General features: G+C 49.5%; 1 protein-coding gene across 9 annotated transcripts in view; it reads right to left on the reverse strand.

Moving 5' to 3' along the window:
• INPP4A (inositol polyphosphate-4-phosphatase type I A) overlaps positions 1-15,972 on the reverse strand; it is a 137,085-nt gene that overhangs the window by 105,856 nt on the left and 15,257 nt on the right. The window contains exon 1 of one of the 9 annotated variants that reach the window (XM_047852213.1): positions 4,031-4,160. The exons of the other annotated variants lie outside the window; for them this stretch is intronic. The gene's annotated coding sequence lies outside the window, so the exon portion shown is untranslated. Of the gene's footprint in view, positions 1-4,030; positions 4,161-15,972 lie in introns of those variants that run through there. 9 annotated transcript variants of the gene reach the window in all.

The raw sequence follows: 15,972 nt of genomic DNA on the forward strand, positions 1-15,972 counted from the left end.
ATGCTTTTTTTTTTTTATCAATAAAATAGATGTTTTCTTAAAAGCCATGACTATAAAATAATGAAACTGATTTTCCTGCACTTCGCTTAGGCTGATGCCAATGGCAATGGGCAAAGAGAGGCTGCAGACTGCCAGGGAGATGGCAAACTACCAAGGTAATGGCAGCCTCGTTGAAATGGGTCTGCAGTCTCCAGCACCTCATGGAATACGAGAAGGCCAAGACCTGGGTCAGGAGCTTGGTTTTAATCTCGTCTGTCACTCAGCAGCCAGGAGACGGTGGGCAGCCAGTTATCTGCTCCAGCCCTCAATGACGGCTTTGGAGTGAAGGTCACACAGCACTAGTCAGGGCTCATGTCAGCCCAGGCTCTTCAGAGCACAGAGCAGTGAGGTCTCTCTGAGGCATTTCCATGTTGCAAAGAACACCACACTCCTCCAAGCCCAACCACTTTGGAGGACATCCGTGTATGTAGGAGTGCTACTTAAAAAAACAAAACCTGCCACGGACCCCACCAAGCACCCAGAAGGATGGGAGATTGCCCACCTACTGCGCCATGGACACCAAAATCCACTTGGCAGCAGGCTAATCTTGAGGCTAACAAGGTAATTTTAGATACTATTAACACAAAAAGAGAAATAAAGGGAGACTAAAACAAAACCACAAGTGATTCCATAACCTGTGTGTATGACTTTCCACACAAACTATTAAATTGATGCAAGCTTTAGAAGGAAGACACAGAAACATACATGTCTGTATATGGCAGACCACCTCCCGAAGGATGCACAAAAATGCTGGGCCCACTGGTTGCCCCTGGAGAGGGGAAATGGAAGACAAGACAGGAGCCATGATTTTTCTCTCTATACCCTTTTGTAATTTTTGGGTGATATCACAGGTAAGTAACACCCTCATAGCATGTAACTATGTAAGATAGGTAACAGCCTCAAATAAATTTTGAAAATGACCCACGTGAACAAATTGTATTTTTCCCAATATCATATGTATTAACTCTCAAGCATGTTTCATTCAATTCTGGTGAAGTGGAAAGTCAAGATAATTCAAGACCCAGATCAGCTTTTTAATGCTGTGTAACCTTGAGCAGCCATTTAACAAAAGTGTCACTTCCAGCTTCTGAGAAACAAGTAAACCATGCCCTTCTGTTTCCAGGGAGGCTAGATGGGACAGAAGGACAGACATAAAGCACCCTGTCCACTGTGCAAATGGGAGTTGGTGCACCCCCAGGACGTGAGATGGACAGATGAAGGCAGGATGAGGGGATGGACACGGGAAAGGTGGGGTAGTCCATGGGCCAGGAGTGAGGGTGCTCCAGACTGCAAGGTGTCACGTTCTCCCACTGACTCACCAAGGCTCAAGAGGCAGCAACCAGCCCTGCGGCCACTGCCTGGCCTGTGTGAGGCTTCTGACCACAACACAGCCTTCTAAAGCAGCCCACCATGGCCAGTGCCCAGAGATTTCAGGAGAGGCAGGAGTCGACGACTTGGCTATTTCCCTTTCTGTACTGCACCTGTGATGCCCTCCCTCCCTCCCTCTGCTCTGTGGCTAGTGAAAGAGCAGCTCAGCACAACAGAAAGGAGCACCTCATGGAGAAAGGGAAGCCAGGAGCCTAGGCTTGAGATCCAGCTCCATCCCGGGCTAAGCTGCATGGCTCTGGGCAAGTCACTCAGCCTTTCTGGCCTCCGGATCCCTCTTCTACAACAGGAGTACCTCGGATCCCTAGTCACTTGCCTGTTTCTGCAGATGACTTACACCAAGGCCCACCACAGACGGTCAGTGAAGTGTGCCAGGCCTGGGGGAGGTGATGCAGAACTCCACCGTGGCCCCTCCCTCATGAAGGCACAGTCTGCAGAGCAGGGTGACACACACGAAAAGGCTAAATGAAGGAAAAAGCGCCTGGGCAGAAGCAACTGGAGAATGGAATGGGCATCTGCACCAGGTCCCTTTGCAAGAACCGCCTGGTCCCTTGGATATTTGCCCCAGTGCTTGCCTCTTTCATTTTGGGTCAGTTTCTCCCCTGTGCTTTGAGCTCCCACAAGGAGTTTTATGCTAATGCCATTCTCCCTACAGTACCCAGAGGTGCTGGGGGCAGGGCCCTGCATGGGGAATGGCAGGGAGCACCTGCTGGAGGCACAAGGTGCTACAATTTGTACATGTTCACACCACTGACACTTCTGCTCTGCATAGGCTTTGAGGGAACTGCCAAGGGGTGCTGGGTTCAAGTCCAGCCATGTGCCTTACACCCTCCTCCCCTCACCAAGGACCCCATCCGTGGCTCCTGCTTATCACCACCAAGGCCCTCCCCAGCTCTCTGCCAGTGTCCTGTGCAAGGGAGGTGCAGGCAGAGACAGGCCTGGCCACAGAAAAGGAAAACAGAATCACACAGGAGATCAGAAAAGGGGCCTTGTTAGAGGGGCCTGCAGCCCAGTCGATACTCTTGGTCCCCACATACTCCTGTGGGGCACAGAAAGAGGGACAAGGACAGGCAGGTCTCAAATATGAGCATAGCACCAATGCCACAGTCAGGAGGGCCTCCCCAGCACTTTCAACGTCACCCAAGATGTTCCCTGCTTAAATCAGCCCACACCCCTACCAGACCCTCCAGCACAGTTTGTCCGGCACAGGGTAGAATTGCAGATCCATAACCTGATCTCCATGTGCCATGACTTTAGCCACATGGGGGTTTCTCAGGTACTCCTGGGGGCCAAGAGGGCAGGGTAAATCCACTAACAGGGTCAACGACATCTTGGGGGCCTCAGTATTTTTTTTAAATGTTTATTTATTTTTGACAGAGAGAGAAACAGAGCATGAGCAGGGGAGGGGAAGAGAGAGACAGGGACACACAGAATCGGAAGCAGGCTCCAGGCTCCAAGCTCTCAGCACAGAGCCCGAAGTGGGGCTCGAACTCACAGACCACGAGATCATGACCTGAGCCGATGTCAGACGCTCAACTGACTGAGCCACCCAGACACCCCTTGGGGGCTTCAATATTTATGGGGTATTTGGGAGGATGGAGGGAAGCTTGCAGATAACTGGGCTAAGCATGTCAAACCTGCAGTCCACTTAGCAAACACTGAGCTCATCCCTGATTCCTGAAAGCTCAATGTAGGATTTTAGCCTCTGAGAAGCAGTAGATTCATAAGCCTAATGTCCAAGCACACCTCACCATCATCCACACCTTCATCCACAAGAGTTTAAACTTCTCAGACAGCCTAACATGAATATTCCAAATGTGACAAAATATGACAGATATCTTATGTTAAAAAAAAAATACTCCCACCTGTTACATATTTTAATTCTACATTTTCCCCTGATAGCTTAATGAGATTGCCAAGTTTAAAGGAAAGAAAAAAAGCTTTGCAAAACCCAAATGTTTTTTTAACCCCACAGGGTCATTCATCCCATACAGCCTCCCACGGAATGGCTGTGAAATAATGAAACAGTGTCTCTCACAGGGAATAGATGAGACTGTCGTTCACATTGGCCATCTGCACGCACACATCTAACACCCATGGCTAAAACCTTTTAATGTGACCTCGAATCAAGAGTTTGCCCAAATCATTCTGGTTCCTGACACTACAGATTGAGTGGGTTACAGCAATAACAAAACCCATATTGAAGCCTATTCAAAGAAGGTCAGCAAAGTTTTCCCTGAAACGTCTTTTAGTTCCTCCTACAGCCTCGCCCTGTACCATGCCTGACGGGAAGCAACATCCAAGGAAGTGACCACCCAACTCACTACCACTTCTTCCAGAGTCCTGGAATCATACTTCTTCCCCTTCTGCTCCTTAAGTGCCTGGCCAAGAAGGGAGAAACATTCCACCAAACTCTCCTGCATGGGGCTGAGGCACAGCAAGTTAAGGCTCCGGGCTCCAGTTCTGCCCGTGCCCCCCAATGGAAGGTAAGGGAAGGGGTGTCCACTCAGGGACACAGACCCACAGGCAAGCTCTCAGCTCCCTTAGAGCTCAGAACTAGTGGCAGATGGGCCTCCCCTCTCCCATTCATGCAGTGGGCACTTACAGGTATGCAGGGCTCCAGGCAAAAGGCATCCAGATCGGGGTCATGAGTTCAGGAGACAGCCAGGGTGGGGTACATCTGTGCTTGGTCAGCCCCCACAGGACAGCTCTCCCCACTTCCACACCTCCAAGTCGAGGCTGCGCTCCCTAAAATCCAGGGACATGACAAGGCAAGAGTAGGATTCTGAAATCTCAAGACGTGAAAAGGAGAGGAAAAAGGAAAAAAAGAAAAGGTGGAGGAAAGTCTTCATAGCAGCCACAAATCCTATGAGATACAGACCCTGCCAAATGGGTTTAATACTTCACAGCCTCAACCCACATACTATTCCTTTATATGTCTAAGAGGAACATGATCTTCATAATCAATGTCACTAAGAACACTTTGTGGCTGTAATTCCTAAACTCTTAATGAAAAATAAAGTAGCCTTTGTTATTAAGCAGCAAGCGGGGCTTTCCTGCAGCTGTCCCCCTAGCCTCCCAACACTATGCCAGGCACTTGGCTGAGCTATGCCTGGGGCCACTCACATGACGCCTGCTACAAACATGGCTGCACCTTGTTGCAAGAGATCTGGAGACACTTGCTTGGGTGTGGGCCTCATGTGGGTCACATCCTATGCCAATGCCATGGCATCAGGGAGAGTACCCAAAATACCATTACAGAGAATGATTTAAAAAAAAAAAAAAAAGCAGGGATTAGGGGAATCACAATTCTAAATACAGTTGTCAGGATGGGCTTTCCTAAGAAGGTGCCATTTGCACAGAGACCCAAGGAAGCTCTGAGAACAAGAAAGCGATGTGGGTATCTGAGAGAAGAGATGCCAGGCAGAAGGCAAGCCAGGGCAACCTGCCTGAGGCCAGAGAAGGGACAGGAGGAGATGAGTTGGGCGGGGGTGGGGGGGCGGGGGGGGGGAGGGTGGGCAGGTGGTAGGGAGGATGCACTGTGGGGCCTCATGACCACTGCTCACATCCATGAGAAGCCTCTGGAGGGTTCTGAGCAGACGAGCAAGCTCATCTGATCTTGCTCTGAAAAGTCCTCTGCTAGAAAGAGCCTGAGCAGGTGCAAGGGCAGCAGCAAGGAGAGCAGATGCCCTATAGCCCATGCAGTAACCAAGGCAAAGGTGAGGGCATGAGGAAAGGAGATATGTATGTATTCTGAAGATGGAGCCAGCAGAACTTCCTGCCAGATGATGCAGAAAGTCAAGGGCTGTCAAGGACACTTCCAAGGCTTCGCTGACCACCATAGCAACAGAAGGAGCATGTGGTCATTCACAGAGGTGAGGAAGAGCAGGTGAGTACGACAATGAGTCTGGTTTGGGACATGTCATGGGTGAGATGTTTTACTGTCAGGAGGGTAGTGGATACAAGAGCCTGGAGTCCAGGGGAGACATCTGAACTGGAGTAGTATATTGAGGGACTGTCAGCCTGTAGGAAGTAAGTGAGCCACCAGAATGGATGACCCCACCAAAGAATGGAGCAGAAGACAGGTCCTAGGACTGGGCCCTGGAGGTATTGGGGAGTAGAGGAGAAACCAGCCCAGGAGACTGAGTGAAACAGGAGGGCAATCCAAAGTGAGGGGTCCCGGGAGCTGTGGGGAGAATGTTCCAAGGATGCGGGAGGGAGTGATGAAGGCTGGAGACCAGCCACCACTGGGGGTCAGGGAGTGGTGTATGAGAGGTTGGCCCCAGACCATGGGAGCAGTACTGATGTTGGTGGCTGGTCTACGGAAGTACAATCCAGGCTGCTGGAAGAGAGGCCAGCAGCGATGAGCAGGGTCGGGTGAGGTGGAGACCAGAGGTATTAGAAGTTTGAGGAGAAGGTATAAAAATGACCGTCTAGGATAGGAGTCAGCCACATCCTGCCCACCATTTGTTTTTAGACAGTTTTAGTGGAACACAGCTGCATGCATTCGTTGCCCCTGTCTGTGGCACCTGTCACACTACAACAACAGAGCTGGCTGGTGCTGTGACAGAGCCTGTACGGTCCACAAGGCCTAAAATATTATCTGGTCCTTTCCAGAAAAAGCAGGCCAACCCCTGGTCTAGGATTGTGGCAAAATATGCTCTGGATGCCAAGTGGTCCCACCCACACTCTGTGGTTGTGAATTTAGAGCCCTGTCAATGTGGCTGTCCTCTCCGGCCACAGGCCACTGTGTTGAAAGGCACCCACAACCAGGGTGTGGTTTCACCAAGTGAGACCTCGAAGGGAGAGAGGCCAGGGCCCTTTTCTGTCACTACTGCCACGGAGCCGCCCCCAGTGTCCAGTGGAGTACACTACACGTGTGCACATGGCCTCATTTCACCTTCCAGCCCGAGACATGGGAGCACTGAGGCTCAGCACTTAAAAGACTGGACGCCATGGGGATTCAAAACAGGCTGGCCCCAGGGTAGAAGCCCAAGTTCTGAGCCCCCAGGGCCCACCCACTCCACCCCAACTGCACTTCAGAATTACCTAATGGAAAGGTAACACATGCCAGTGCTGGCCCTACTCCCACATTATTTTACTGGCCCTGAGTGGGGGGCAGGGGGTGGAAAGCAGGCTTCCGTGTTTGTCAAAAGCCCCAGCTGAATGTAATGTGTAGCCATGGTGGAGAAAGTTGCAGTGTCTCCATCCCTCCCTAACCCCCAGCACCTCCTTCCCCCAGGTTGCCCACAGGTGTTCGGCCGGGCTGGCTCCTCCTCTGCCATCTCAGCCACGATCTCCAGAGGCATCCACCCAATCCCCAAGGCTGGGAGTTCCCAGTAACAGGGGTCTTTGGTGACCCGAGATCCCTCTTGCCCTCAATGTCCAGCCGTGAGCCTGTGTCTGGCCTCAGCAGGATTTACAGTCCCCTTGTGAACCATGAAGGGTAATAGACTTTAACACTTCACCATTTAAGACTGTATTGTTCCTCCTTCACAAACTGAGGCCTCACTGGGTTCAGGATTGAGACTATCAAAAAAGAAATGCCACAGGTCTCAGGACCAAAAACGTGACCCACCAGTCTCACCCCACACAGTACTGACTCTGGTTTGGGTTTTATTCCCCTCCATTCCTTTATTACACCTCCCTGATGGCACCTTTAGATTTTCTGTTCTCTTTGCTGGGACATCAAAATTGGGGTGTCTCTCATATGAGGACTTTAAGAGACAAAACAGATGAACATAAGGTAAGGAAAGCAAAAATAATATAAAAACAGGGAGGGGGACAAAACATAAGAGACTCTTAAATATGGAGAACACACAAAGGGTTACTGGAGGGGTAGTGGGAGGGGGGACGGGCTAAATGGGTAAGGGGCATTAAGGAATCTACTCCTGAAATCATTGTTGCAACATATGCTAATTTGGATGTAAATTTAAAAAAATAAAAGTAAAAAATTGGGGTGTCTTACCCCTGACTGTAAAACCTCAATATTTTACTATTATTCCACTTATTTATGGCTATCACATGCTAAATTAGTTCATGATCTCATTGCAGTGGAAAGTAAACAAAGCACTATAATTGATAAATATTTTAAAACTCAGTTCTGGAATTCCACAAAGGAGAGGTTGAACTTCTGGGCAGTTCAATCAACAGGCTGCATTCCAAAAGTCCATTTATAAGTTATCTGGAACCCAGAGAATATTTCTTTTCACATAAAATTACCATTAAGATTTAAGTTTCCAAGCCGATAGGCAAATACCTATTTAACTCATTTGTTCTTTTGCTCTTTTAAATAAGGAAAATGTTACTAGAATACAAGAAAATCAAGAGTGTGTTCACATGTGCACATACAAGAAAATCAAATGTGAGTGGATGTGTGCCAGGTATATGCAAAACATCTGTTACTTAAGGAAAAGAAGCTTTCCATCACTCAGATGCTAAACCACAGAGGTTAAGAAGAGACTTTCTGCTTACTTCCGAGGGTGGAGGACACAATGAATCTGGGTCTCCATTGTACCTGTACCACATTGGGGGGAGGGGGGTGGCCGCTAACACTGCCAGAGAGTTCTCAGTCTAAACTGTTAACACAGACAGAGAAAGGAGGTAAACAGATGGAGAGATCAAGATAACACAGTGGTGACGGGTAAACAGACAAGGGGGAAGGAGAGGCATGTACTGCATGGGCTCCAGCCATCCAAGGGGAAAACTCAGCACTCTGTCTCCCCTGCTCTACTCGAAGAGACTCAGAGTCCAAAAGTCTGGCATGCTCACTCAGTGACTGCCAGAACATAGCATGAGACAAGCATTTAAATGAGAGATGGAGGACGCCTGGGTGGCTCAGTCAGTTAAGTGTCCGACTTTTGATTTTTGGCTCAGGTCATGATCTCAGGGTCGTGGGATTGAGCCTAGCATCAGGCTCAGCGCTGAGCAGAACCTCCTTAGGATCTCTTTCTCTTCCTCTCCCCCACCCCTCTGCTTGTGTGCATGTTCTCTCACTCTCTTGCTCTCTAAAAATTAAAAAAACATTAAAAAAAATAAGAGAGAGCTGGAAATGAAACTGTGGGTCCCCATCAAAAAGCACGCAGACAGACACTGTCACCTGTGGCACCTGCCACTGCTATGCATTTGGTGGCTGGTCTATCACTGGGCAGGGCCTACCTGGCTTAGCTGTAAGTAAGGAGCTACATGGACAGAAAGACCCATGACTCCTGCCCTGCCACTGACCAACTAGGTGACTGAACTTTTTTGCACCCCAATTCTCTCATCTGTAAGACGAGTGGTGTGCACATGGATAGAGCACAGCAACTAGCATTCAGCAAGGCTCCTTTAGTAGCTCATAATTTGTGACAGGGAATGCAGGTCACCCCACAGAGCCGTCAGGCCCTGTTAGACAGTGAGTGCTCAGCAAGGTTAGCTTAAGAAACACAACAAGACAGGTGCCTTCCTATCTGGGGAGATGTCGGAGCAAGACTTGTGGGGGACAGAGAGCAGACTGAGCAAGGTGGGCAGAGCTGGCCTGGGTGTGAGGCCAGATGATCAGAGGGAGGTCAGAGGCCCAAAGGCCAGGGTAGCCTGGGAGAGACCGCAGGCCCCACCCACCTGAGCAGGGGCTCAGCATGGAGAGGAGGTAGGAAGAAGGCTCCACTCTCTGGGGAAGGAGATTAACGGGGCCCAGTCAACTATCAGGGACCTCCAAATAGCCACTGAGGTAGGTGGTTAGAGAAGAAGGAAGCTGAAGATATGAACCAGACTCAGGAACATGGGCTCTTGTCAATTTTCATGTTATTTTTAATATATAAATATAAATAAATATGTAACGCATATATCTGTTCACACACACATCAAAGACAACTTTCCTCAGTCCACAATAGTGGAAAGACTGTTCAAATATCTGTCCTCTGGCTCCCTGGCCCCCAACCCCAAGGCAGGAAGAGTATGTTCTATTTGCTGTTCTTTTCCTTGCACCTAACAGACTGACCGGCACAAGGAGGTATTCGAGAGACGTTTGTCCTATCAGTGAGTTGGCTATTTGCACACCTCCCAATACACTATTTCTTTCAGAGATTAACCAAATCCATCCTAGACATCACCTGGCCTTCATGTGACTTCTCCCTGGCTGGGTCCAGGAACTCACACTGACTAAGGACACAGCACACATGCCCATGCTGGACCATTTCACCCATGTGATACCATCTTATTTACACCAGGTTGTTCCATCATCAATGTACGGATGAGGAAAACAAGGCTGCCCAAAGCCATCTGGCCACAGTGAAACAAATTCATTCATTTAACAAACATGTCCCTAGCAAGGTGCAGCGATGACACCTGACCCGGAAGCTCGTATTTTTTCCAAACCAATGTAACATCACGGGAAAATGACAGGGGCTTATCTGTTCATCAGTGAATGTCCAGCAACATTACAAAATGTGGCATCAGAGAGAAGAAAGAACCATGGCCACCCAAGAGCTGCTCAGCCTCTCCAAGCCTTGGCTTCCTCATTACAACCACTGAGTGTCCTCCAAAGGCTGCTGTGGGATGTGGCAGGGCAAGTAAAGAGAATGTCCATGCTCTAATCCCTGGAACCTGCGAATGCTATTTATATGGCAAAGACTTTGCAGATGTGATTAAATTGAGGACCCTGAGGTAGACAGATTACATGACACGGGTGGGCCCTAATTCCAATCATAAGTGCCCTTACAAGGAGGAGACTAAGAGATATTTCAGACAGATGAAGGGCACATGATAGAAACAGAAGGAAGAAGTCACAGAGAAGATGCTACACAGCTGGCACTGAAGATGGAGGCGGGGAGGTAGGGGAGGTGGGGAGGGAACATGAGCCAAGGAATGCCAGCAGCCACCCAAAGATGGACAAGGCACCCCACTAATGCTATCAGGGAGAGCATGGCACTGCTGAACCCTCGATTTGGAGCCTGTGATACTGATTTTAGACTTCCAGCCTCCAGAACTGTGAGAGAATACATTTCTGTTGGTTTAAGCCACCAGTCTGTAAGACTTTGACACAGAAGTCCTAGGAAACCAATACAAGGACACTAAATGCAGGCATGTGAAGCAATCAGCAAGGTGCCTGGCACAGCAGGAACTGAAGAAATGTCCATCGGTGAAGGATAGTCCTTGCCATCCCTCCCTAGACCACCAGCTAGCGGTACTGAAGAACTACTGCCTTATGCTGTGATTATCTTGCTTACATTTTTTTAATGATGATTTATTTTGAGAGAGAGAGAGAGAGAGAGAGAGAGAATGAGCAGGGGAGAGGAAAGAGGGAGAAAGGGGCAGAGAGAGAATTCAACCAGACTGCACACTGTCAGCACAGAGCCCAACGCAGGGCTTGATCCCACCAACTGTGAGACCATGAGCTGAGCCGAAATCAAAAGCTGGATGCTTGGGGCACCTGGGTGGCACAGCGGGTTGAGCGTCTGACTTCAGCTCAGGTCATGGGCTTGCAGTTCGTGAGTTCGAGCCCCACGTCGGGCTCTGTGAGGACAGCTCAGAGCCTGGAACCTGCTTCAGATTCTGTGTCTCCCTCACTCTCTGCCCCTCCCCCACTCGTGCTCAGTCCCTCTCTCTCAAAAATTTTAAAAAATTTAAAAAAAAAAGAGTTGGAAGTTTAACCAACTGAGCCACCCAGACACCCCTAACTTGTTTACATTTAAAAAATACTCTCATATTTATTGCTTCTCTCAACTACATCCCAAAAGGGAGTTTCCAAAGCTATTCAAGGACTCTCTTAGCTCATCCCATACAAGTACAATATTGCCACAGGCATGTTGCACGTTGTAACATCCAGTACAATTAACTCAGATATTCACGGGGAAAGCTTTCCTGATGTCTCATGGACTAGACCCTCCTGGCCTCAGGCATCACAAGCTGTTATGAGAGATCCCTTACCTTGAATAAACACAGCAAGAGAACTTCTCCCAGCCACAGGCCCTGAAGCTGGTGTGGGGTGAGATAATTCTGCCTTGCCAGGGCCAGCCCAAGAGAAGGGCCAAGTGGGTGAGCAAAAGACAAGGTAGTTAACGTTCAGCCTTCTGCCCACTTTTCATTTCTTCAGCCCGGGTGCCATGCACCCCCACACTTGGTTTTCCTTCTTGAGGGTTGAGTCCCAATGTCGAAACGCACCATGTGCAATAATTCCACTTCCTCCACTGTTAGCGACCTCCTCCTGGGCTCTGTGTGCAGGAGGCCCCATGACCCTGACAGCAATTCTGCCTCCCCTCTGCCTCCATTCAGTTTCAGAGGCAGGACTGAGCTGCCCCAGGACCCCGCCACCCAGACTTAGGCTAGCACAAGATTTGAAGACCATCCCTTCCACCAGGACAAGCAGCCCTCAGCCACACAGGTCTCAGGGCGGAGCCTCGAAACCTCAAGAGTATTTTAGAGAAAATATGAACATGAATAAGCCTGTTCACTTCCTGAAAGCAGTCATCGGCGGGCCCCCTGAACTGCCTTCTTTGCTCCCATTCTTCTCTGACCTTCTGCAACAGCTGGGTTTATCCAGCAGACTGGTGCCCTGAGCTAGCTGACAGCCACTAATGGGGCAGAAAGAGCCATCTCAGCGCCCCTTGGCCACTGGCACTGCACACAACAGACCCCAGGGGCTAACGTCTAACATCTGCCAGCCCTCGGCTCCCTCCCACAGAGGCCTCATGGCTTGAATGTGTCCTGCTGACACCTGCACAGGGGCTGATAAGCAGCCTTGCAGCTGTGAACCCTCTGGGGGTGGGCTACCATCAAGTCCTGCTCTCTGGAGCGTCCCCACGTGTGGCAAGAGCCCGCCACTGCCCCTCCCCCAGGTCTGAAGGTGGGGCCCTCAAAGATGTCCGCTGCCTGTACAATGCTGCCATGTGAGGTGACTGCACACTGGCTCCACTGTGGTAAACTACCAGGACTGTCTTGCAGATCTAGAAGCTGACAGGGACCATCCAACATGACTCCAAGACATATTGACATATTTACAATGTCCAGACTGTTCCCTTCCCTCTCAGACACATGGCATGGTGGTAGGAGCAACTGATTCACCGGGCGGGAAGAAGCAGCCTCAGCTAGATATCATCATGCCACAAACACGATGCCACAAGCACTATGCATTCCTGGTCCTGGCTGTCAGAGACATCCCTCCAGAACCATCTGCAGCACCTGTAGTAGCTCAAACGTGCAGTGGGCCCTGCAAAGTCCCTCAGAACCACTGCTCTTGAAGCTCGGGTCAAATGTGGCCTTGACAAGCCTCATTCAGGATGTTATGGGTGGGTCTAAAAGGCCTATGTGTAACTAAAGGTAATATTCTAAAGAAGCGTATCTTACAAATAATAGTATCTAACCATTAGCTGCCCTCTACTCCCCAAAGCAAGTTATAGTCCAGATGAGAATAGCAGTAAATGGGAACTTCCAAATATCACCCAATCCCACACTTTCCTTCCAGATAGGGTGATACTCTATCCACACCTTAGGGCAAGGGTGGGGGGTGCTCTTTCAAAGAGCTAACACATTAGTGCCCAGCACAGACCAGGAAGAGCCTACCAAGCTCAAGAAAGCACTAGTCAGGGGCGCCTGGATGGCTGAGTCAGTGAGGTGTCTGACTCTTGATTTCAGCTCAGGTCATGATTTCAGGGTTGTGGGATCAAGCCCCACGTTGGGCTCCATGCTGACAGCACAGAGCCTGCTTGGGATTCTCTCTCTCTCTCCTCTCTCTCTGCCCCTCCCATGCATGTGCACTCTCTCTCTCTCTTTCTCTCTCAAAATAAATAAATTAATTTTTTTGATTAAAAAAAAGAGAGAGAAAGCACTAGTCAAAGAATCTACAGCACAGCCTGGCAGGGGGATGCTGTGTAGCTGGGCAAAACAAAGAAAAACTCTATACAATGAGTAGCCAGAAATAGTAACGGGAGATGGTGAGGGGTGCAGTGGACGTGGAACGTGACACTGTGGGCATAAAAACATTTTAATGTGTACACACACACATCTGCTGGCATATACACAGAATATCTTGGGAAGAACGCAAGAAAAGCACATGGCATTGGTGTCTCCAGGAGGGGATCTAGGTGTCTGCGGCAGGAGGCTGACTTTACCATATACCCTGCTGTACCTTCTAATTTTTGAATCATGCAAATGTATGCCTATTGTAAAACAGAACATAAAATGTTATCAAATGTGGCAAATCAAGCTAAGTGCAAGCAGGTTTTGAGGACTCCCACCACGTGATATTAGTGCATAGTCACTAATAAGAGGGTGGGAATTCAAAGGGGTGCTTCTCTGGGTCAGTGTCACCCCAGCAGGTGAGGAAATCGACAAGGCTGCACCTGCTGCTGGCAACAATTTCCATCGCCTCATCCCTTGCTCTCTGCCCCTCACTTCCTTATTCTCCAGCCTTGCCCTTCTGCCACATTTTTCTCCCTGACCACATCACCCCACTATATGGCACAGTGAAGTTTATGCTCCCAGTCCCCAAGTCACAAAATCTTAGAGCAGGAGCGTGTCCTAGCACAACTACAAGCCAAGTCCTGTCCCCATAATCTCTCACTACCTCATCCCCTCCCCCAGCCACTGGCCAACAGGCTTGACTATGTTTTATGTCTGTACTGCACCCCCCTCCCTGCCCAGTGTAGAGACCCCACAAGGTCATAGCAAGAGCATGACTATGGAGGAGGTAGGGCCAACTGAAGCTGCCCACTCAGCTGTTTCAATGTGCAAGGAGAGGACCCTGAGACAATTAATATTTGTTTCTAGAAACCCAGATTTCTGGGGTTCTTCACACCCCAATACTTTCTTTTCCTCACAGCCAGCTCAATTTTTACAGGTGGTTTAGAATATCCTTCCCCAGTCCTGGTTTCATTTCCATCATGTCATAGACATGGCTTCATCGCCACCACTATGGGCTCTGGGGACCCTGCATCAGGATTCAGTGAACTGCGGTGCCCACACCACTGAATGGAAATGAGGGAGCCCATCTTGGCCCACAAACCTGGTTAGAACACAGGTATGGTTACAAGAACAATTACCATCTAAGAAAGGACCTCCTCAAACCTCTAGAAAGACTTTGGAATTGCTTTTTTCATTTAAAACAATGATATAAGCAAAACAGAATAAAAAGCTTTTTAAAAAGTCTGAGAAAGCTCCTGTGTGGGATGAAGTCTCAAACTTGAAAAGGACCTGATGATGGACCGTGAGCCCCTCGGTGAGCTGACCCTGCCTCTCCTGAAACTCCTTCCTGATGCGTTATCCCTGTCCTCCCCACACTTCTCTCTTGAAACTCCCAGCTCGAGCTATCACCCCCACCCTTGACACATAACTCTACGTGAAGCCCTGTGATGTCCCCAAGGCCCAGAAGAGGAGGAGGCCACCCTTCCTGTGAACCCCACCCTACTGGGCTTCTCTTTTAGCACCTATGATACCACACTTGCGACCCTGTGCAGATGTGAGAAAGTTGATAAAATTTAGAAAGAAAACAATCCAAGATGACTGAGCCCTAAGGTGTGGCACTTTCTTCCCAGAGGAACAGAAGCAGCTGCTAGGTCACAGCCAGCTGGCTGACAGGGCTTGTGTGCTGAGGACACGAATGCCACTGCACAGGGAGGACATATCAGGTACAGGGACACAAGCTGCCAGGTTTGGCTTCACCCAAAGACTGACTGCAACACCAGCTGTGCCACAAGCCCCAGTCTTACTTCCCTCTCCTGAGTTAGACCAAACCCCAACTTGACCTCCGGGAAATGGGCTGTCTTCCCAGGACAGGCTGAGGCTTTTCTTGCACTTTCCACAATGAAATGGCAGCTTTGTTCATTCATTCACTCGACAAACACTGATTATACACCTATGCTGTACCAGGCACTGTGGGATACTCTGGAGATACAAAGAAAACAGAGCTGCTGTTCCTTCCCTGAAGGACACTTATGTCCTATGACACTCCAGATCTGTTATGTTCACTGGGCACGTCCCCAGAGAACAATCTTCACAAAAGTCAGTACCACTGTGGGACACAACACCCTCTCCCTCAATAAAACACAGCAAAGCGGAATTGAACATTTTAAGTGATTCCTCTAGACCCCTAAGGAGTTACTGTCAAGGAGCTACACACCAAGAAGGAGAGGGTAAGGGGGCTCCCAAACAGGGGGTTCAGGGGAGCCAGGACTTCAGGGTGCCTGGACTAGGTTAGCTTACTCTGATGCTGTTTTCCTTTTGGCAGCCCAACACTCACTCCCTAATTAGACTCCGTTAGCAGAAGTGTGTACCCACCCTCTCTCAGGCCACTCAAATTGGGGGCGCAGGCGATCAACAGACCCAGGCCAGGCAATCAGACTGCCAAGTTCTCAGCATCGGGAGTGAGCGCTAGACCCAGGTCTACTCAATCAGTGTCACTCCTTCCCCTGGGACAGTTCAGACCTGCCCCATCCACACTGTCTCACAGTGAGTGTCACTCCCACTGGACAAAGCTCTGCTTGAGCATTACATGATCCTGACCTAGGACTTTTATTCTTTTTTTTTTTTTTTTTTGGTGGGGGGTGTGGGGGGGGGAATGGCAGAGGGAAAGAG

This window comes from Prionailurus viverrinus, chromosome A3 (assembly GCF_022837055.1).
Source record: "Prionailurus viverrinus isolate Anna chromosome A3, UM_Priviv_1.0, whole genome shotgun sequence".
In the NCBI taxonomy this organism is placed as follows: domain Eukaryota; kingdom Metazoa; phylum Chordata; class Mammalia; order Carnivora; family Felidae; genus Prionailurus; species Prionailurus viverrinus.